At 46.5% G+C, this 22,060-nt stretch overlaps 1 long non-coding RNA gene across 7 annotated transcripts; it reads left to right on the forward strand.

Annotated features, from left to right (window-relative positions):
- The first annotated feature begins 507 nt into the window (after positions 1-507).
- On the forward strand, positions 508-16,557 carry LOC147097027 (uncharacterized). Of its 7 annotated transcripts, none has more exons than XR_015074467.1 (5): positions 509-1,328; positions 2,511-5,897; positions 6,560-7,272; positions 7,942-8,641; positions 14,249-16,557. It is a non-coding gene; the product is annotated as an uncharacterized LOC147097027 (long non-coding RNA). The 7 variants fall into 7 exon arrangements; XR_015074468.1 differs by having other exon boundaries at positions 2,511-4,501; positions 5,359-5,897; positions 6,560-8,641; XR_015074469.1 differs by having other exon boundaries at positions 512-1,328; positions 6,560-8,641; positions 14,249-14,824; positions 15,126-16,557.
- The last annotated feature ends 5,503 nt before the right edge of the window (positions 16,558-22,060 follow it).

Below are 22,060 nucleotides of genomic sequence, written 5' to 3' on the forward strand. Positions count from 1 at the left end.
GACGCCCACATCCCAGGAATGAATAATTAAAAAAGAACAAACACAGGCTGGTTTGGAGAACTCTGCCGTTCTTGAACATGGACAAATTTGAGAATTGGAGAGGAACAGTATTTGCTTGACTTGGACGGGGGAGGGAGAGCAGCTTCCAAAGGCGCCTGCAACATTCCTCAGCATGATGTGGTCACTGCAGCTGGGAGTCTCGCCTGGAAATCAATTGGAAATGCCATTGTCTCATTCAGGCCTCAGGGTTCCTGGTAGGAATAGTTGTTAACTGTTTTGAGGAGACAAGTGCCTAGAAATTGGTCCCGGGCGGTGGCGCAAAGCGGGCAGTATCGGATTGGCCGCCCGTTATGCACAGCGCCGGATATTCAGTTCCATTGCAGCCAATGCACCTGAATATCGGGCGCTGTGTATAACGGGCGGCCAATCCGATACTGCCCGCTTTGCGCCACCGCCCGGGACCAATTTCCAGGCCAAGGTGTCTTCTAAAAATCAGCCAGTGCTCCTGGTCCTGATCACTATACAGTGACCCCTGCTGGAAAGTTCATAGGTGTATGAACACAATTCGGCTCGATTGGGACAGCCCGCACAGTTGAACAGCTTTTCGACACACGAGGTTGACGCCTGAAAGTTGACAATTAGCGTGAGGTAGGGGGGATGGGGATGCTGGTGTCCCTGGAACTGTACCCCGACAAAACTCAAAGCTGAGGGGAGGGGAATGAGGAAAATCTGGGTGAGCAGCGATTGATTTTTTTTGTTCTGAATGGCTCTCAGTGACTCCATTTTCTTCTCTTTTCCCCGTTACTGAGGAGATTTCACAGCAACAACTGTTAAAGTTTCACACTGACTGTCTTTGCCAAATGTGCATTGTATTAGAACTGGATTTCTAACTTGCAAACGTGTCATTTTTCTTGCAGGTCACAGAGTGTGGATGTGTTGGTGCAGAATGACCACCCGGGCAGTTCATGCATGGAGCACTGGAGATAGAGGGACACACACGACACTGGAGCAGAGTAACACCTAAGCAGTGTGCTGGGCCTGAATGATCTAATGTGATCTAACAGAAGTCCATGTGATTGTAAACAATATGGAAAAAGTACATCCAGACAAGTTTAAATTAAATTGCGAGTGTCGGCCAAGCAGGTTCACAGGCTTAAACTAGTAAAAGGGAAATGTAGGACTGACATCAGAATGGTTTTCTTCACACAGAGAGCGATCGACACTTGGACTGAAGTCCCAAATCGAGTGGTGGAGGAAAGAATCATTTAAGAAACAATTCGATGCTGCGCTGTGGGGACTGTAGAGTCTTTCTGTGTGGAAGGACGAAGGTGGGGCAATTGGCCTTCCTCATCTGTAATTATCTTGAGAGATCAAATTGCTTCTTTGCGGTGTGTGATGTACATTGTGTCCTGTGAGTGAGTGGCTCATGAGTTTAATGGGAATGAATTGCAGTCAGGCCAGGCCAGTATTTATTGCCCATCCCTGGGTGTCCAATGAAGCTGGTGGTGGGCCTACTTGAACTGCTGCAGACTTTGTGGTGATGGTTCTCCCACGGTGGTGGTAGGTGATTAAACAGATGGTCACAATGAGATACCCCAAGTCAATTCTAACCTTCTGCATAACGATATGAGTGATTGCTTCAGAATCGTGCTCCATGAATTGTAGGTTGTTGTCCCAGAGCAGCCTGCCAGTAGAGTCTGCCAGTTTCAGCTCCCACAGTGGTGTGACACCCCTCCATCTCACGCCAGCTTCCTCGATCGATCTGCCAATCTGATGCCCCATTCTGCAACTCTCGGGAGCTCTCCGCGCAGCGTGACACCCTGATCTGCCATCTACCTGACCGCCCCACACCTGAGTAGCAAAGCACCACAGGCATCAGGACAGGCATTCATTGCGGAACTAAAGCTTGCCCTCACACAAGCAGAGTGCCATGTTTTATTTGCATAGTTTCGATTGAGTTCGGGATGAAAAGCAAGGTGGCATTCCAGGTGGTGAAATTCTAACTCGGGAATAGGTTGAGGTTCATGTGGAAATGGAGTGTCCATTTGTGTCTGCGAGTTTAGATAAAAGGACAATGCAATAGGGATCTGATCAGGGCTTAAATAAAAACTGATTCGAATTTCAGAAGTAGAGACAGATGCCAGGAGCCAGCTGTTTCAAGTGTTTTAAACAAAAGTCGTAAAGCTTCCATGGAAATTAATTTGGGAAAACTATAGCCTTCAAAAGCATCTGTGTACTTAGATTGAAATAGAAGCATTTTTCTATCCAATGCTCTGCCTTGCTCTCCTGCAGGTGCTGATCTTACTGGGGCAGGACACTTGGCTTCCTGCTGTGCCTGTTCTTGCCCCGGACTAAAATCCACACGTGAGCACCTTCCAGCAGGAGTCAGCCAGTAGTGAACCAGTGCAGGAACCCAGCCCAGTGTCACTGAGCCCAATTATAGGGTTCCTGCCTCTGATCACTCCACACAGTGCAGGAAATGTTGACATTGTCTTTTTGTTTTGCTGTAGGGCGATGGCTACTGGCAGTGGGATGAAAACAGCTGGAACGACCTCAGCCGTTCGCCAAAGAACTTTGGGAACCTGTTCACCAGAACCCCATCAAACCTCGATGCCGCAATCACTTGGAAAAATGGCACGATTTACTTGTTCCGGGGCGATCAATACTGGTGTGTCAACAATCAGTTAATGACAGAAGCAGGATATCCAAAGAGCAAATCCAAGGTTTGGATGCAGTGTTTGTAACAGGACGACGTGTGCACATTGATTGGTTAAAATGTTGAATACCTGTCAGTCAACTGGGGGGAAACACAAAGGGGCCACTGCTGGATGTCATTTCTGGGATGGATACCTTTCCGGGGTTCGTACAGTGGATGGTTTTATACCGTGGAGAAGATCACAGCTGAGAATTTCGCAACACATTCCATCTCTGATTCTTAACGACCATCAGCAGGAGACAACTTTGATCCCGTATTCCGAGGATGGATTCAGTGCCGGTACTCCAGAGGGAAGAGGCCCAGTCAACAGGCTTCAACATTAATGTAGAAAAGGAATGAATTTCTTCCTGATATGTAAAGTCATCTTTTTGTTGGACCATTAAAAAAGAAAGGTGGTATGTGGTAAGAAGCGTGATTTTGAGAGAGCCCCTAACTGGATGACACTGCTCTGTATTTGAGACAGGCCTTAACCCCAACCCAGTGTATAGTACTGGGACTCGACTGGCTCACCCTCGGGTAACGTCAGTCTCCTTTCATTATAACAGTGACTACACTTCAAAAAGCACTTCATTGGCTGTGAAGCACTTGGGGACGTCCAGTGTCATGAAAGGCGCTATATAAATGCAAGTCTTTCTTGTTTTCACACTTGCTTACTTTACGTGCTGTGATGTAAACACATCTTTGATAGACAGCGCTACAGTCCAGTCACCAGAAGCTGTTTTTTTTACATATCATGATTTTGTTAGCTTGAAGTATTTTTTGAATCGACCAGGGTTCCACAGTCCTTCACATAAGCAGTAGCTGAAAACGAAAGAGAAGCATTTTTCTAACCAATGCTCTCCTGCAGGTGCTGATCTTACTGGGGCAGGACCCTTGGCTTCCTGCTGTGCCTGTTCTTCCCCTCAGCTGAAGTCCACACGTGAGCACCTTCCAGCAGGAGTCAGCCAGTAGTGAGCCAGTGCAGGAACCCAGCCCAGTGTCACTGAGCCCAATTATAGGGTTCCTGCCTCTGATCACTCCACACAGTGCAGGAAATGTTGACATTGTCTTTTTGTTTTGCTGTAGGGCGATGGCTGCTGGCAGTGGGATGAAAACAGCTGGAACAACCTCAGCAGTTCTCCAAGGAACATTGGGAACCTGTTCACCAGAATCCCATCAAACCTCAATGTCGCAATCTCTCGGAAAAATCGCGTGATTTACTTCTGACGAAAAGTCATCGACTTGAAACGTTAACTCTGTTTCTCTCTCCACAGATGCTGCCTGACCTGCTGAGTGCTTCCAGAATTTTCTGTTTTTATTAAGCAAGATTCAAGATTTACTTTTTCCGGGGCGATCAATACTGGCGTGTCAACAATCAGTTAATGACAGAAGCAGGATATCCAAAGAGCAAATCCAAGGTTTGGATGCAGTGTTTGTAACAGGGCGACGTGTGCACATTGATTGGTTAAAATGTTGAATACCTGTCAGTCAACTGGGGGGAAACACAAAGGGGCCACTGCTGGATGTCATTTCTGGGATGGATACCTTTCCGGGGTTCGTACAGTGGATGGTTTTATACCGTGGAGAAGATCACAGCTGAGAATTTCGCAACACATTCCATCTCTGATTCTTAACGACCATCAGCAGGAGACAACTTTGATCCCGTATTCCGAGGATGGATTCAGTGCCGGTACTCCAGAGGGAAGAGGCCCAGTCAACAGGCTTCATCATTAATGTAGAAAAGGAATGAATTTCTCCCCGATATGTAAAGTCATCTTTTTGTTGGACCATTAAAAAAGAAAGGTGGTAAGTGGTAAGAAGCGTGGTTTTGAGAGAGCCCCTAACTGGATGTCACTGCTCCGTATTTGAGACAGGCCTTAACCCCAACCCAGTGTATAGTACTGGGACTCGACTGGCTCACCCTCGGGTAACGTCAGTCTCCTTTCATTATAACAGTGACTACACTTCAAAAAGCACTTCATTGGCTGTAAAGCACTTGGGGACGTCCAGTGTCATGAAAGGTGCTATATAAATGCAAGTCTTTCTTGTTTTCACACTTGCTTACTTTACGTGCTGTGATGTAAACACATCTTTGATAGACAGCGCTACAGTCCAGTCACCAGAAGCTGTTTTTTTACACATCATGATTTTGTTAGCTTGAAGTATTTTTTGAATCGACCAGGGTTCCACATTCCTTCACATAAGCAGTAGCTGAAAACGAAAGAGAAGCATTTTTCTAACCAATGCTCTCCTGCAGGTGCTGATCTTACTGGGGCAGGACCCTTGGCTTCCTGCTGTGCCTGTTCTTCCCCTCAGCTGAAGTCCACACGTGAGCACCTTCCAGCAGGAGTCAGCCAGTAGTGAGCCAGTGCAGGAACCCAGCCCAGTGTCACTGAGCCCAATTATAGGGTTCCTGCCTCTGATCACTCCACACAGTGCAGGAAATGTTGACATTGTCTTTTTGTTTTGCTGTAGGGCGATGGCTGCTGGCAGTGGGATGAAAACAGCTGGAACAACCTCAGCAGTTCTCCAAGGAACATTGGGAACCTGTTCACCAGAATCCCATCAAACCTCAGTGTCGCAATCTCTCGGAAAAATCGCGTGATTTACTTCTGACGAAAAGTCATCGACTTGAAACGTTAACTCTGTTTCTCTCTCCACAGATGCTGCCTGACCTGCTGAGTGCTTCCAGAATTTTCTGTTTTTATTAAGCAAGATTCAAGATTTACTTGTTCCGGGGCGATCAATACTGGCGTGTCAACAATCAGTTAATGACAGAAGCAGGATATCCAAAGAGCAAATCCAAGGTTTGGATGCAGTGTTTGTAACAGGGCGACGTGTGCACATTGATTGGTTAAAATGTTGAATACCTGTCAGTCAACTGGGGGGAAACACAAAGGGGCCACTGCTGGATGTCATTTCTGGGATGGATACCTTTCCGGGGTTCGTACAGTGGATGGTTTTATACCGTGGAGAAGATCACAGCTGAGAATTTCGCAACACATTCCATCTCTGATTCTTAACGACCATCAGCAGGAGACAACTTTGATCCCGTATTCCGAGGATGGATTCAGTGCCGGTACTCCAGAGGGAAGAGGCCCAGTCAACAGGCTTCATCATTAATGTAGAAAAGGAATGAATTTCTCCCCGATATGTAAAGTCATCTTTTTGTTGGACCATTAAAAAAGAAAGGTGGTAAGTGGTAAGAAGCGTGGTTTTGAGAGAGCCCCTAACTGGATGTCACTGCTCCGTATTTGAGACAGGCCTTAACCCCAACCCAGTGTATAGTACTGGGACTCGACTGGCTCACCCTCGGGTAACGTCAGTCTCCTTTCATTATAACAGTGACTACACTTCAAAAAGCACTTCATTGGCTGTAAAGCACTTGGGGACGTCCAGTGTCATGAAAGGTGCTATATAAATGCAAGTCTTTCTTGTTTTCACACTTGCTTACTTTACGTGCTGTGATGTAAACACATCTTTGATAGACAGCGCTACAGTCCAGTCACCAGAAGCTGTTTTTTTACACATCATGATTTTGTTAGCTTGAAGTATTTTTTGAATCGACCAGGGTTCCACATTCCTTCACATAAGCAGTAGCTGAAAACGAAAGAGAAGCATTTTTCTAACCAGTGCTGTCCTGCAGGTGCTGATCTTACTGGGGCAGGAAACTTGGCTTCCTGCTGTGCCTGTTCTTCCCCTCAGCTGAAGTCCACACGTGAGCACCTTCCAGCAGGAGTCAGCCAGTAGTGAGCCAGTGCAGGAACCCAGCCCAGTGTCACTGAGCCCAATTATAGGGTTCCTGCCTCTGATCACTCCACACAGTGCAGGAAATGTTGACATTGTCTTTTTGTTTTGCTGTAGGGCGATCGCTGCTGGCAGTGGGATGAAAACAGCTGGAACAACCTCAGCAGTTCTCCAAAGAACATTGGGAACCTGTTCACCAGAACCCCATCAAACCTCAGTGCCGCAGTCTCTCGGAAAAATCGCATGATTTACTTCTGACGAAAAGTCATCGACTTGAAACGTTAACTCTGTTTCTCTCTCCACAGATGCTGCCTGACCTGCTGAGTGCTTCCAGAATTTTCTGTTTTTATTAAGCAAGATTTACTTGTTCCGGGGCGATCAATACTGGCGTGTCAACAATCAGTTAATGACAGAAGCAGGATATCCAAAGAGCAAATCCAAGGTTTGGATGCAGTGTTTGTAACAGGACGACGGGTGAACATTGATTGGTTAAAATGTTGAATACCTGTCAGTCAACTGGGGGGAAACACAAAGGGGCCACTGCTGGATGTCATTTCTGGGATGGATACCTTTCCGGGGTTCATACAGTGGATGGTTTTATACCGTGGAGAAGATCACAACTGAGAATTTCGCAACACATTTGATCTCTGATTCTTAACGGCCATCAGCAGGAGACAACTTTGATCCCGTATTCCGAGGATGGATTCAGTGCCGGTACTCCAGAGGGAAGAGGCCCAGTCAACAGGCTTCATCATTAATGTAGAAAAGGAATGAATTTCTCCCCGATATGTAAAGTCATCTTTTTGTTGGACCATTAAAAAAGAAAGGTGGTAAGTGGTAAGAAGAGTGATTTTGAGAGAGCCCCTAACTGGATGTCACTGCTCTGTATTTCAGACAGGCCTTAACCCCAACCCAGTGTATAGTACTGGGAGTCGACTGGCTGACCCTCGGGTAACGTCAGTCTCCCTTCATTATAACAGTGACTACACTTCAAAAAGCACTTCATTGGTTGTAAAGCACTTAGGGACATCCAGTGTCATGAAAGGCGCTATATAAATGCAAGTCTTTCTTGTTTTCACACTTGCTTACTTTACGTGCTGTGATGTAAACACATCTTTGATAGACAGCGCTACAGTCCAGTCACCAGAAGCTGTTTTTTTACAAATCATGATTTTGTGTGCTTGAAGTATTTTTTGAATCGACCAGGGTTCCACAGTCCTTCACATAAGCAGTAGCTGAAAACGAAAGAGAAGCATTTTTCTATCCAATGCTCTCCTGCAGGTGCTGATCTTACTGGGGAAGGACCCTTGGCTTCCTGCTGTGCCTGTTCTTCCCCTCAGCTGAAGTCCACACGTGAGCACCTTCCAGCAGGAGTCAGCCAGTAGTGAGCCAGTGCAGGAACCCAGCCCAGTGTCACTGAGCCCAATTATAGGGTTCCTGCCTCTGATCACTCCACACAGTGCAGGAAATGTTGACATTGTCTTTTTGTTTTGCTGTAGGGCGATCGCTACTGGCAGTGGGATGAAAACAGCTGGAACAACCTCAGCAGTTCTCCAAGGAACATTGGGAACCTGTTCAACAGAATCCCATCAAACCTCGATGCCGCAATCTCTCGGAAAAATCGCGTGATTTACTTCTGATGAAAAGTCATCAACTTGAAACGTTAACTCTGTTTCTCTCTCCACAGATGCTGCCTGACCTGCTGAGTGCTTCCAGAATTTTCTGTTTTTATTAAGCAAGATTTACTTGTTCCGGGGCGATCAATACTGGCGTGTCAACAATCAGTTAATGACAGAAGCAGGATATCCAAAGAGCAAATCCAAGGTTTGGATGCAGTGTTTGTAACAGAGTGACGGGTGAACATTGATTGGTTAAAATGTTGAATACCTGTCAGTCAACTGGGGGGAAACACAAAGGGGCCACTGCTCGATGTCATTTCTGGGATGGATACCTTTCTGGGGTTCGTACAGTGGATAGTTTTATACCACAGCTGAGAATTTCACAACACATTCGATCTCTGATTCTTAACGGCCATCAGCAGGAGACAACTTTGATCCCGTATTCCGAGGATGGATTCAGTGCCGGTACTCCAGAGGGAAGAGGCCCAGTCAACAGGCTTCAACATTAATGTAGAAAAGGAATGAATTTCTCCCGATATGTAAAGTCATCTTTTTGTTGGACCATTAAAGAAGAAAGGTGGTAAGTGGTAAGAAGCGTGGAAGGTAAGAGAGATTAAATGACAAATGCGATGATGGTCCAAGGCAAACGGCGATGGTACTGGGAACCTCCTTTGTTTGGTAAAATGGTAGCACACCTCAAAAAGTACTTCATTCTGTGAAGCACTTTGGGACATCCTGAGGTGGTTAAGGGTGCTATAGAAATGCAAGTTCGTCCTTTTTGGTGAAATAAACCAACAGCTTTTCAGTTCATTAATGCTATTGGCTCCCATCCCCCGGCATTACTTACAGTTTTATTACCTGTGTCAGCCTTGGTATCGCTCTTACTTGAGTCAGAGGTCGTGGGTTCAAGCCCAAGTCCAGCACTTGAGCACATATTCTAGGCTGACACTCCAGTGCAATACTGAGGAAACGCTGCACTGTCGGAGGGGGCAGTACTGAGGAAACGCTGCACTGTCGGAGGGGGCAGTACTGAGGAAACGCTGCACTGTCGGAGGGGGCAGTACTGAGAAAACGCTGCACTGTCGGAGGGGGCAGTACTGAGGAAAGGCTGCACTGTCGGAGGGGGCAGTACTGAGGAAACGCTGCACTGTCGGAGGGGGCAGTACTGAGGAAACGCTGCACTGTCGGAGGGGGCAGTACTGAGGAAAGGCTGCACTGTCGGAGGGGGCAGTACTGAGAAAACGCTGCACTGTCGGAGGGGGCAGTACTGAGGAAAGGCTGCACTGTCGGAGGGGGCAGTACTGAGGAAACGCTGCACTGTCGGAGGGGGCAGTACTGAGGAAACGCTGCACTGTCGGAGGGGGCAGTACTGAGGAAAGGCTGCACTGTCGGAGGGGGCAGTACTGAGGAAACGCTGCACTGTCGCAGGGGGCAGTACTGAGGAAACGCTGCACTGTCGGAGTGGGCAGTACTGAGGAAAGGCTGTGTCTTGTTTTGCACACTTTGTACAAAAATAATAAATTGCAGGACAACGGAGTATTACAGTTTAAACTCTTTTAATGAAGCATCAGGTCTGTAAGCTTTCTCAATCATCCAGCACCGTGTGGACAAGATGGACTCCGGACCCTAGGTCTTCCAAAACAATAGCAGTCCTTACAGATGCCTGCAGGCCAATGACAACTCAGCATGTGATCACATGTGAATATAATAGATATTCCTTACAGATGCCTGCGGGCCAATGATAATTCAGTATGCAAATGTCACATCCCCTTTCTTTTAAAAGAAAAATGTTATGCATTACTTTTAAACCTTTCTTCTACCAATGTTCTCAGTAGCATCAACATATAAGTAAACTCAACATTTAACTAGCACTGAAAACATCTCAACGTTTCAATAACGTTGTACAGTTATTTTTTTTAGGGCAGCGATCCGCCTACACCCTTTGACAGTTCACAAGTCAAGGATAACTCTAGGCTTGACCTCTCATCCCGACCTTGTGTGGTATGGAATTGAGCATGCTCCTGAATCGGTCAACAAATCAGGTTCAGGTAAGTATGATGTGTTTTGTGTATTGCTCTGTTCCTCACACTCTGTTGAACTGATCCTCTCGTCGGAATGACAGTGTTGTTCCTTGGTGTTCAGGAGGTGCCTGCGATTGCGGCGGTACACCTGTCCTTCTGGGGTGCGGACGTGATACGATCGCTCAGTGTCAGCTGGCTGGATGACGAATGCTGGCTTCCAGTAGTCATGCTCCTGGATCCTGACGGATTCTCCATTGTGCAGCGGCGGCAGTAGTCTAGCTGACCTGTCATAGTATCTCTCTTGGTGCTGCTGTCTCTGTACACATTTTGCATGCACTTGCTTGCAGCCGACGACCTGCCAGGGCCTGTCTGGGATACGGTGAGGTATCACGCGCACTTTGACATTTGATGGGCGGCGTTCTAGACAAATGGAACATTTTCCGACAATGTCCTCAATGTGTTTGCACATTCCGGGCCAAAACATAATGTCACGTGCTCTTTGTTTGCATTTTTCCATGCCCATATGTCCAGCATGAATTTTTGTCAACATCTCTTCTCTGAGACTGGTAGGAATGATGATTTTCTCCCCTTTGAAGACGATCCCGTTGATTTGTGACAGTTTGTCTCTGTGGTTCCAGAATTCAGATATGCTCTGAGGGCATTTCCTCCTTTCCTCAGGCCATCCTTCATGTATGACTTTGCTCAGCAGTGTGAGTTGTGCATCTTTCTCTGTTGCTGCTCGGATCTCCTTCAGTTTTGAGTCACTCACAGGTAAGCTGTTGTACACCATGTGCACCTGCACATCCATGCCTTCACTGAGGCTGCTGTCCTGGTAGCTAAGAGACTTTCTGGAGAGCGTGTCTGTGACAGGAATGTCTTTGCCTGGACGGTGAATGATTGTGAAGTCGTACTTCTGTAGCTGAAGGATCATTCTCTGTAGCCTTGGTGGGGCTGCGGCTAGTGGTTTCCTCATGATTGACTCGAGGGGCTTGTGGTCGGATTCCACAATGACTTGTCGGCCATAGACGTACTGGTGGAAACGCTTACATCCGAACAGAATTGCATATAGCTCTTTCTCGATTTGAGCATAGTTGATTTCACTGTCTGTGAGAGATCTGGAAGCGTAGCCGATGGGCTTTCCTTCTTGCAGTAATACTGCGCCTAGTCCGTACTTTGATGCGTCCACTTGTAGTCTGAGCTCTTTGTTGGGGTCGAAGTAGGCAAGAACTGGTCCTGGTTCTCTGGTGATTAGGTCTTTCATTTTCTGAAATGCTGTGTCATGTTGTTTGTCCCACAGGAACTCATTGGATTGTTTGAGCAACTGACGCATGGGTGCGTTGATTTCGGAGAGGCTCGGGGCAAACTTGGCTAAGTAGTTAACCATGCCTAGTACTGTCTCTAGTTCTGCGCGGTTCTTCGGCGGCTCCATCTTCTTGATGACGGAGATTTTCTCTGGATCCGGCTTAATGCCATCAGTTGAGAGGCGATGCCCGAAATAACTGATCTCGGTGGATCCGATTATGCTTTTCTCGGGGTTGAGCCGGATACCTTTCTCCCGTGATCTTTGTAGCATCGCATGGAGGTTCCTGTCATGTTCCTCTCTATTCCTGCCATAGATGAGGATGTCGTCTACGATTGTGACTACTCCGTCGAGGCCTTCATAGGTTTCGTCGATCTTCCGCTGGAATTCATCCTGAGCTGAGATAAGACCAAATGGTAAACGCAGAAATCGGTAGCGTCCAAATGGTGTGTTGAACGTTGTTAGCTTAGATGACTCTTCCGTGAGCTTGATAGTCCAGTATCCTGATCGTGCGTCCATTACACTGAAGTAACGTGCTCCTACTAGCTTGGGTGTGATGTCATCTAGCGTTGGTAGAGGGTAGTGAGGGCGTTTGATAGCCTTGTTCAAATCTCTGGGGTCGAGACAGACTCTGAGCTTGCCTGTACGTGGTTTCTCAACCACTACTAACGCGTTGACCCACTCTGTCGGTTCTGTTTCCCGGACAATGATTTCTGTATTCTCCATGCTCTGTAGCTCCTCCTTCAGGCGACTACGTAGAGCAAGGGGTATCCTTCTCGGTGGGCAAACCACAGGGGTTGCTGCTGGGTCAAGGTGAATAGTGCATTCGCCTGGGAATAGTCCGATTCCTTTGAAAACATCAGCAAACTCCTCCATGACTGTCTGCTTCTCAACTGGTGCTGTCAATGATAGCACTAGCTTGATGAGGTCCATGTCTAAACATGCCTTTAGGCCTACCACTGGAGGTGCTTGAGTGTCAACAATGTAAAAGTCCAGCATCATGTCGCTTTCTTTGTACTTGCATTTCATCACGCATGTGCCTTTTACAATGAGCTGCTCACCCCCACAGCCGGTCAGTCTGCGTGAGGTGGGCTGTAGCTCACACTCATCGTTCAAGCTGTGATACTCACTCAGAGGAATTACATTAACCTGAGATCCAGTGTCCAGTTTAAACTTAAGCTCTTTGCCCTGTTTTCCTATCTCAATATCGGCATAGGCTTGCTCAGTCCCTGAAATCTGTTTCTTCTGTGACACAGAATCAATAAACAGTTCCTCTGCATTTGGCTCTCTATCTGGCATTTGGCTGTCACTCACTGTGTGTACTGTTTTTCCAAAAACAGTCTTGCAAACTTTAGCAAAGTGGTTCCGTTTATCACATGTAGCACATTGCCTTCCTTTGGCGGGGCATTGCACCTTTTCCCCGTGCATCTTGTTTCCACAATATCCACAGTTTTTGAAGCGTGTTATGTCTGTGTCGCCCATTTTTAGAACTCTGAAACATGCTCTCTGGGCGGTGTTCTTTGGTGTGTGTCTATTAACTGCGTGCACTGTCTGTTCATGTGAGCTGCTCGTGGCGCCGGTTATGGTTTTCAACTGTGCTTGGGCTATCTCATGCGATCTAGCTATGTCCATAGCTTTGTCCAGCGTTAGCCCGGACCCAACATTCAAAAGTTTCTCTCTCAGTTTAGCTGAATGTATTCCAAACACGATGCGGTCTCTGACCATCTCATCTTTATCTGCATATTCACAGACTTTTACCAGCAGTTTTAACTCAGTCATGAACTGTTCAAACGACTCACTAGCTCCTTGTACTTTCTCCTGAAACTTGTACCTAGCGAATATCGTATTTGTCTTGGGCATCACATATGCTTCAAAACTGTCAAAATAACTTTTCAGTACCTTTGCTTCATCCGCGGTGAGAGACCATGTCTTAAAAATGTCTCTCCCTTTTTCTCCGATCCACAGGAGTAGATAGCTGCATCTTTCTTCCTCTCCTTTGCTTTTCAGTGGACCCGAGAACATCAATTCCACGTGTTGCTTGAACTTGCACCATTCTCTATGTAAGTTCAAAGATTCCCAATTCATTCGAGGTAAGGGAGCTCCAACGATGTGCATTTCAAATCCCTGTTCTGACACCATGTCTTGTTTTGCACACTTTGTACAAAAATAATAAATTGCAGGACAACGGAGTATTACAGTTTAAACTCTTTTAATGAAGCATCAGGTCTGTAAGCTTTCTCAATCAATACAGCACCATGTGGACAAGATGGAGTCCAGACCCTGGGTCTTCCAAAACAATAGCAGTCCTTACAGATGCCTGCAGGCCAATGACAACTCAGCATGTGATCACATGTGAATATAATAGGTATTCCTTACAGACGCCTGCGGGCCAATGATAATTCAGTATGCAAATGTTACAGGCTGCACTGTCGGAGGGGGCAGTACTGAGGAAACGCTGCACTGTCGGAGGGGGCAGTACTGAGGAAACGCTGCACTGTCGGAGGGGGCAGTACTGAGGAAAGGCTGCACTGTCGGAGGGGGCAGTACTGAGAAAAGGCTGCACTGTCGGAGGGAGCAGTACTGAGGAAACGCTGCACTGTCAGAGGTACCATCTTTCAGATGAGATGTTAAACGGAATCTCCGCAGGCTCTGCGATGTAAAAGACCCCACGGCACTATTTGAAGAAGAGCAGGGAGTTTTCCCAGTGTCCCAGCCAACATTGCTCCCTTAACTACCAACACCAAAGCAGGTTATCTGGCAATTCATCTAATTTAACTTTGTGGGATCTTGCTGTGCGCCCCTTTGGTAATCAGATCACTCCGCACAGAGCAGGAAATGTTGACGTTGTCTTTTTCTCTTGCTGTAGGGTGATGGCTGCTGGCAGTGGGATGAAAACAGCTGGCACAACCTCAGCCGTTCTCCAAAGAACTTTGGGAACCTGTTCACCAGAACCCCATCAAACCTCGATGCCGCAATCACTTGGAAAAATGTCGCGATTTACTTGTTCCGGGGCAATCAATACTGGCGTGTCAACAATCAGTTAATGACAGAAGCAGGATATCCAAAGAGCAAACCCAGGGCGACGTGTGCACATTGATCGGTTAAAATGTTGAATACCTGTCAGTCAACTGGGGGGAAACACAAAGGGGCCACTGCTGGATGTGATTTCTGGGATGGATACCTTTCCGGGGTTCGTACAGTGGATAGTTTTATACCGTGGAGAAGATCACAACTGAGAATTTCGCAACACATTCGATCTCTGATTCTTAACGGCCATCAGCAGGAGACAACTTTGATCCCGTATTCCGAGGATGGATTCAGTGCCGGTACTCCAGAGGGAAGAGGCCCAGTCAACAGGCTTCATCATTAATGTAGAAAAGGAATGAATTTCTCCCTGAGATGTAAAGTCATCTTTTTGTTGGACCGTTAAAGAAGAAAGGTGGTAAGTGGTAAGAAGAGTGATTTTGAGAGAGCCCCTAACTGAATGTCACCAATCTAAATTTGGGACAGGCCTTAACCCTGGGCCTCAACCCCAGCCCAGTGTACGGTGCTGGGACTCGACGGGCTCAACCTCGGGTAACACTCAGAGAACACTTCTCCATTCACCCAGAGTTGCTCTTTTCCCTGCTTCTGAGGAGATTTCACAGCAACAAATGTTAAAGTTTCACACTGACTGTCTTTGCCAAATGTGCATTGTATTAGAAATGGATTTCTAACTTGCAAAAGTGTCATTTTTCTTGCAGGGCACAGAGTGTGGATGTGTTGGTGCAGAATGACCACCCGGGCAGTTCGTGCATGGAGCACTGGAGATAGAGGGACACACACGACGCTGGAGCAGAGTAACACCTAAGCACTGTGCTGGGTCTGAATGATCTAGTGTGATCTAACAGAAGTCCATGTGATTGTAAACAATATGGAAAAAGTACATCCAGACAAGTTTAAATTAAATTGAGAGCGTAGGCCAAGCAGGTTCACAGGCTTAAACTAGTAAAAGGGAAATGTAGGACTGTCATCAGAATGGTTTTCTTCACACAGAGAGCGATCGACACTTGAACTGAAGTCCCAAATCGAGTGGTGGAGGGAAGAATCATTTAAGAAACAATTCGATGCTGCGATGCGGGGACTGTAGAGTCTTTCTGTGTGGATGGACGAAGGTGGGGCAATTGGCCTTCCTCATCTGTAATTATCTTGTCAACTCAAGACCACACAAACATGATAAAAGATAGATGGAACACTACAAGGTAGACAACCTTTTCTCCAATGCTCTGGATGTTAAAGATAAATAATTCTATCACGTAAGCATAGTAAGACCAACAGCACGTCTTTGAGGTGTGTGATTTACATTGTGTCCCCTGAGTGAGAGGTTCATGAGTTTAATGGGGGCCACCATTGACCAGAAACTTAACTGGACCAGCCACATAAATACTATGACTACAAGAGCAGGTCAGAGATTGGTATTCTGCAGTGAGCGACTCACCTCCTGACTCCCCAAAGCCTTTCCACCATCTACAAGGAGTGTGGTGGAATACTCTCCACTTGCCTGGATGAGTGCAACTCCAACAACACTCAAGAAGCTCAACCCCATCCAGGACAAAGCAGCCCGCTTGATTGGCACCCCATCCACCACCTTAAACATTCACTCCCTCCACCACCGGCGCACCGTGGCTGCAGTGTGTACCATCTACAATATGCATTGCAGCAACTCACCAAGGCTTCTTCAGCAGCACCTCCCAAACCCGCGACCTCTTCCACCTAGAAGGACAGGGGCAGCAGGCGCATGGGAACACCACCACCTCCAAGTTCCCCTCCAAGTCACACACCATCCTGACTTAGGAATATATCGCTGATCCTTCATCGTCGCTGGGTCAAAATCCTGGAACTCCCTCCCTAACAGCACTGTGGGAGCACCTTCACCACACGGACTGCAGCGGTTCTCAAGCGCAATTAGGGATGGGCAATAAATGCCGGCCTTGCCAGCGACGCCCACATCCCGTGAATGAATTAAAATGAAAGTCTGTTTTCAAAATAGAACTTCCATTATCGCCCCCCAGCGTTGCCAACTTTCCAAGAATATCCTGGGTTCTCCAGGGATTAAAAATTAATCTCCTGGACACTGCTGCAAACAACTTGGGAGCAAAATCATCGGAGCATTAAAAAAATATTGTGTTTTTTTCATTTTCTTTCAACGCTTATGTTCATTAGTTATCCAAAAAATTCGGGCTTGGAGGTCATGTGATTAAACCTCCAGGACTGCGTACAACCAGGATTGCAAACCTCCCCCTTTCATTCTGTGTCCCATGACACGAAGGCATCAACTCTTAAAGTAGTCAATGAACTTGCTCATTCGCAGAAAATCAAACAACTGCAAACTTGAGCTCTAACCTGCTGTCCCCCCCCATTCCACCATCTCGTTTCAGACGGTCCTTAAACCCAGCCTAGTACTGGTTCAGGTTCTCTGGCAAGACACAAATATAACGCTCGCAGACATGTTTTCATGTAAAAAAAATCTTTATAAGTCACAAAGAAACATTACAGAAAGAATCTTCACATTCAATAAATGGAACGATCATTCAGACACAGGATACAAACAAAATTAACTTCTATGAATAGAGGGAAATAGTGCGGAAGGAGTAAAGTTAGTTCGTCATCAGCTTCAACACTGGCACAATCTTAAAATAGAACCACAGACAGCAAGGAGTTGTTCATGATAGGAGCGTCTGATAGGAGCACAGGCAGGTCAGGTTTCCTGATGGCTCATTGCAGTACTGAGCCACAAAGAGAAGGAGGGTCCCAGGAGGAGTGCTCTGATTAGCCTCAATGGCTCTGCACCAGGGAGGGGAAAGCAAAGATCAACCAGGGTGCCCGCTCCTCAGCACTGCTCAGTAACCCCTGCGTGAGCATGTGTACATAAGGTGAGGACAGGACTGGGCTCAGATGAGAAGTTCCCACAGTTTGCTCGATGTGTGGGCTCAGAAAGGACGGCCTCTCAGGCAAGGCACCAGAGGGCAGCCAGCACCCAACAAACAAGAGTGTGCACCTTCGGGAGAAAGCCCTCGGCTGGGCAGGAGGAGGAGACTGCACATCAATCAACAGTGGACAATTTAAAGCTGGGCATTTAACTAGGTTTGACAGCGCCAGATATTGAGTCATCCTCGCCTGTTAAATCCTGGTGTAAAATTACAACGTTAGAACAGCTGACCGACCGACTTGAAGCAACCTTAGGAGGGTGAAGACCTGACCAAGTGCCAAGGGCATACAATGTAGCCAAATTCACCGTAAGTTCGGAGGCTTCTTTAGGTCCCCAGATGCTTCAGGTTGTTAGAAACCATGGTGAAATTTGAGGGCGGAAATTAAAAAAAAAAAACAAATGCTTTTAAATTCTGCCCCTTCTTCCTTGTGGAAGTTGACAGATTCAACGCCTGAGAAATGTTTCACCCTCTCTGACGGGGCTGGTTACACGGGCTGAAGACCCAAAATCTTCAGGGGCTGCGATGGTGACGACTGGAACCCAACCGTCGCAAGAAGTCTCCAGAGGGATCTACAGTCTGCTCTGTGATGCATTCCTACACTTGATTGTCACCAGAAAGCTACGGTGATGCTCAAGTGCTTCCCGGAGGCAGAAACAGGGCACAATATTACACTGCACAGTACTTTCCACCAGTGCAGAGCCTGACCTTACATTTCATGCTGCTCAAACATTTCAAACTGTTTCATTATCCTGATCTTTTGACCCAATATCATTTCTCTGTATTACAGTGATTCCTTCCTTTATTAACATAGCCACCCCACCTCCCCTTCCTTCCTGCCTGTCCTTCCTGATCGTTAAATAACCTGGTATGTTTAATTCCCAGGCATTGTCACCCTGCAGCCATGTTTCTGTAATGGCCACAAAATCATACCCATATGTAGTTATTTGTGCCATTAACTCGTCTATTTTGTTACGAATGCTACGTGCATTCAGATAGAGAACTTTCAAATATGTTTTGTGACACTTAGTTCCTGCTTTTGCCCTTTTTATTACTTTACCTTTTACTCCATACCTTCTGCCCCTTCCTGACACGCTCTGGTTTTTAATTTCCCCACTGCTACCTAAGTCTATGACCTTCTCTGTTGTCATTTTTATTATTTGCTCTCTAGGAACCTCCCCCCCACTAGTTAGTTTAAAGCCCTCTCTACAGCCCTAGTTATATGATCCGCCAGGACTCTAGTCCCAGCACTGGCCAAGTGAAGCCCGTCCCAACGGAACAGCTCCCTCCTGCCCCAGTACTGGTGCCAGTGTCCCAGGAAGCAAAACCTATTTCTCCCACACCAGTCTTTGAGCCACGCATTTAACTCTCTAATTTTATTTGTCCTAGCCAAATTCGCTCGTGGCTCAGGTAATAATCCAGAGATTATTACCCTTGTGGTTCTGCTTTTTAATTTGGCCCCTAGCTGCTCAAACTCCCTCAGCAGAACCTCCTTCCTTGTCCTATCTATGTCGTTGGTACCAACATGGACCACGACAACTGGATCCTCCCCCTCCCACTCCAAGTTTCTCTCCAGTCCAGAGGAGATGTCCTTAACCCTGGCACCAGGCAGGCAACACAGCCTTCGGGACTCTCGCTCTCGGCTGCAAAGAACTCTATCTATCCCCCTAACGATACTATCCCCTACCACGACAACATTTCTTTTAACTCCCCCCACTTGAATGGCCCCCCGCTCCACGGTGCAGTGGCCAGGTTGCTCATCCTCCCCGCAGTCCCTGTTCCCATCCTCACAGGGAGTAAGAGCCTCGAACCTGTTGGACAAGTGCAAGGGCTGCGGCTCCTCCAACACTACCTCCTGGATCCCTGTACCTGCCTCACTTCTAGTCACACCATCCTGACCCTGGCCACGGACTACATCTGAATTAATTAATCTAATTGCTGTGAATACCTCGTGATACACAGAGTCCAGGTAACTCTCCCCCTCCCTGATGTGTCTCAGTGTTTGAAGCTCGGACTCCAGCTCTTCAACATGGAGCCGGAATTCCTCGAGCAGCCAACACTTACTGCAAATGTGATCACCGTGAGCATCAATGGTGTCCACCAGCTCCCACATATTGCAGCAGCAACACATCACCTGATCTCCCATTCTATGTAATTAATTAAATTTATTAATATTATTCTTAAATACCCTCTGCCCCGATTCTAGATGGTGAATATCACACCTTAGAAACTATAAACCAAAGAGATTTAAGCTTAAAAAGGGAGAAATACTTACCAACCAATCACTTACCCGCTTTCTGGTGACATCACACTTGGATTACTTTTTACCTCTCTCCTTCCCTCCGAGTTCCCAGACTGGAGACTGGTAAACCTTACCTGGTCTTTGGGGCTTTTTATAGCCCCGCTCTGCCGCTCGAGATTCCCGCCGACGCTGTGAGGCCTTACCTGGTCTCTGGGGCGTTTTATAGCCCCGCTCTGCCGCTCGAGATTCCCGCCGATGCTGTGAGGCCTTACCTGGTCTCTGGGGATTTTATAGCCCCGCTCTGCCGCTCAAGATTCCCGCCGACGCTGTGAGGCCTTACCTGGTCTCTGGGGCCTTTTATAGCCCCGCTCTGCCGCTCGAGATTCCCGCCGACGCTGTGAGGTAAGGAATAATAAGGGGAAAAAAACACTAGTGGGCGTAGTCTATAGGCCTCCGAACAGTGGCAACTCTGTTGGACGGAGTATCAATCAAGAAATAGTTGAGGCTTGTAATAAGGGAACAGCTATAATTATGGGGGATTTTAACTATCATATTAATTGGACAAATCAAATTGGGCAGGGCTGCCTTGAGGATGAGTTCATTGAGTGTATTAGGGATGGGTTTCTTGAGCAGTATGTAACTGAACCGACCAGGGGGCAAGCAACCTTAGATCTGGTCCTGTGTAACGAGACAGGATTAATTAAAAATGTCCTAGTAAAGGATCCCCTTGGAATGAGTGACCATAACATGGTTGAATTCCATATTCAATTAGAGGGTGAAAAGGTTGGATCTCAAACAAGTGTGCTAAGCTTGAATAAAGGAGACTATGAAGGTATGAGAGCGGAATTGAGTAGAGTGGATTGGGAAAATAGATTAAAGGGTAAGACGATACATGATCAGTGGTGTACATTTAAGGAGTTATTTTACAACTTCCAAAAAAATATATATTCCACTGAGAAGAAAAGGGTGTAAAAGAAAAGACAGCCATCCGTGGCTAAGTAAAGAAATTAAGGATAGTATTCGACTAAAAACAAGGGCATATAAGGTAGCCAAATCTAGTGGGAGGATAGAGGATTGGGAAAACTTTAAAAGACAGCAAAAAATAACAAAAAGATTGATTAAGAAAGGGAAGATAGATTATGAAAGTAAATTAGCAAAAAATATAAAAACAGATAGTAAGAGTTTTTATAGTTATATAAAAAGAAAAAGGGTGGCTAAAGTAAATGTTGGTCCCTTAGAGGATGAGACCGGGAAACTAATGGTGGGAAATATGGAGATGGCAAAAACACTGAATGAATATTTTATATCAGTCTTTACAGTAGAAGACACTAAGAATATCCCAACACTGGACAAACAGGGGGCTAAAGGGGGGAGGAGCTAAACACGATCAAAATCACTAAGGAAGTGGTACTCGGTAAAATAATGGGACTCAAGGCGGATAAATCACCTCGACCTGATGGCTTACATCCTAGGGTCTTGAGGGAATTGGCGGTAGGGATTGTGGATGCATTGGTAATAATTTTCCAAAACTCCCTGGACTCGGCAAAGGTCCCGGCAGACTGGAAAACTGCTAATGTAACACCCTTATTTAAAAAGGGCAGTAGACAGAAGGCTGGAAACTATAGACCGGTTAGCCTAACATCTGTGGTAGGTAAAATTTTGGAGTCCATTATTAAGGAGACAGTAACAGGACATTTGGATAAACATAATTTAATAGGACAGAGTCAGCATGGTTTTATGAAGGGGAAGTCATGTTTGACAAATTTGCTGGAGTTCTTTGAGGAAGTAACATATAGGGTGGATAAAGGGGAACCAGTGGACGTAGTGTATTTAGACTTCCAAAAGGCATTTGACAAGGTGCCACACAAAAGATTATTGCTTAAGATAAAAAATCACGGGATTGGGGGTAATATTCTGGCATGGATAGAGGATTGGCTATCTAACAGAAGGCAGAGAGTTGGGAAAAATGGTTCATTCTCAGACTGGCAATCAGTAACTAGTGGTGTTCCGCAGGGGTCAGTGCTGGGTCCCCAACTCTTTACAATCTATATTAACGATTTGGAGGAGGGGACCGCGTGTAACATATCAAAGTTTGCAGATGATACTAAGATGGGAGGGAAAGTAGTGAGTGAGGAGGACATAAAAAACCTGCAAGGGGACATAGACAGGCTAAGTAAGTGGGCAGAGATTTGGCAGATGGAATACAATACTGGAAAGTGTGAGGTTATGCACTTTGGCAGGAAAAATCGTAGAGCAAGTTATTATCTTAATGGCAAGAAACTGGAAAGTACTGAAATACAAAGGGATCTGGGGGTCCTGGTGCACGAAACTCAAAAGGTTAGTATGCAGGTGCAGCAAGTGATTAAGAAGGCCAATGGAATGTTGGCTTTCATTGCTAGGGGGATAGAATATAAAAATAGGGAGGTATTGCTTCAGTTGTACAAGGTATTGGTGAGACCGCACCTGGAAT

This window comes from Somniosus microcephalus, chromosome 33, assembly GCF_052327205.1.
Source record: "Somniosus microcephalus isolate GS21.2 chromosome 33, FLI_Smic_1.0, whole genome shotgun sequence".
In the NCBI taxonomy this organism is placed as follows: Eukaryota; Metazoa; Chordata; class Chondrichthyes; order Squaliformes; family Somniosidae; genus Somniosus; species Somniosus microcephalus.